The sequence below is a fragment of the Cebus imitator genome, unplaced genomic scaffold, assembly GCF_001604975.1.
Source record: "Cebus imitator isolate Cc_AM_T3 unplaced genomic scaffold, Cebus_imitator-1.0 Scaffold52, whole genome shotgun sequence".
In the NCBI taxonomy this organism is placed as follows: Eukaryota; Metazoa; Chordata; class Mammalia; order Primates; family Cebidae; genus Cebus; species Cebus imitator.
The window spans coordinates 6,760,944-6,762,516 of NW_016107367.1; the positions used below are offsets into that span (position 1 = coordinate 6,760,944).

At 55.1% G+C, this 1,573-nt stretch overlaps 1 long non-coding RNA gene across 1 annotated transcript in view; it reads right to left on the reverse strand.

The window, feature by feature from the left end:
- LOC108304107 overlaps nucleotides 1-1,573 on the reverse strand; it is a 26,180-nt gene that overhangs the window by 19,249 nt on the left and 5,358 nt on the right. The gene's annotated exons all lie outside the window — the stretch shown is intronic.

The following is a 1,573-nucleotide window of genomic DNA, read 5'->3' on the forward strand; positions in this document are numbered from 1 at the left end:
ACACATACACATACACATACACATACACATGCACTCGCACACACATCTAAATAAATGAGAAATTCCCAGTGATCCATATTCTTGCTGTGGGCTCCTATAACCCTAGACACAAGATAACTCCTCAACCCTTGTGTGTCTTGAGATTCCCATAGGGAGCTCCAAGAGACCACATAAAGGCATTACTCCAGAGAGAAAGCTCATTCTGGCTTCCACACACACTCTGAGTTTTGAGCAGTTGCAGTAGGGGACAATTTTGAGAGCTCAGCCCCTACCACACTGCATCCTGACCTGGGCCCCAACAGCCCCTGCATCTTTACATCCTGGGAGCCCCTCTGACATTACATCCCCCTGTGTTCTCCCAGAGGGCTGCACTGGCATGATGCCAGTTGAACCCAGCAAAGTGACAAGATCCCCAGCTCCCTAGCACACATAGTGTCCTGCACTCCAGAGAATGGGCATTGCAGTACTCTGGGAAGACTGCCCTAGGACAATGGAAGCCAAAATATGTACTCCTCAAAGCATGAAACCCACCTACCTGGGCCCCTGCTACTGACAACAACCCTTAGCCCACCAGCAGCAGGGCTACAGCAAGCGTCCATGCTCCCTGAGGACTCTCCCAGCCTCCAGTTGCCTCTGCTGCTGCCACCAGAATCCAAAGTACTTGCCAGTGGCAGCAACACTGTACTCCTCAGCAGCAGGGCCACCGTACATGTGAATGTGCCTTGAGGACTGGCTCTCCCCACTGTTGCCATTGCAGGCACCTCCATGAGGGGCCAAACCAAACAATCTTCAGATTCTAAGAGCTGCCTGCCTGCCTGTCTGCAGCTGCTGCCAGTGACAGCAGCCCCACACTCCCTAACAGCAGGTTCTCAGCTTACTTGCATACACCCTGAGGATAGATGCTTTCTGCCCTCAGCCATCTCTGCTGCTATCACCCAAGTACTCCACTATAGGGCCTGGGGATCACCCTATCCTGCCCACCACAGCCTGCATTCAGGCACACCATCAAGAAGCCTGAGGACAGGCCTGCCCCGCCTGGAGCCCCTCCCTCAATGCACAAGCATATTCCCCAAGGGCCTGGAATCAGCTATCCCCACCTCCCACCGCTGGCATCTGTGCACTTTTCCCAGAGGCTTGAGGACTGGCCCACCCAGCCTACCACTACCATCACAGCTGGAGGGCCTGGGGTCTGGCCTACCCAGACCATTGCAATGACCACTAAGACAAGCGCATACTGCCTGGGAGCCTGAGGGTTGTCCCACCACCACTACAGCCATCACCCATGCCACACATGCTGTCCAAGGGTCTGAGGACCCACTCACCCACCTTGCCCACTGCGGCCACTGCTGACACCTGAGTAAGCATCTGGAGTTTCAAGACTTGGCCCACGGCTGGGCGCCGTGGCTTAAGCCTGTAATCCCAGCACTGTGGGAGGCCGAGGCGGGTGGATCACGAGGTCAAGAGATCGAGACCATCCTGGTCAACATGGTGAAACCCCATCTCTACTAAAACTACAAAAAAATTAGCTGGGCATGGTGGCGCGTGCCTGTAATCCCAGCTACTCAGGAGGCTG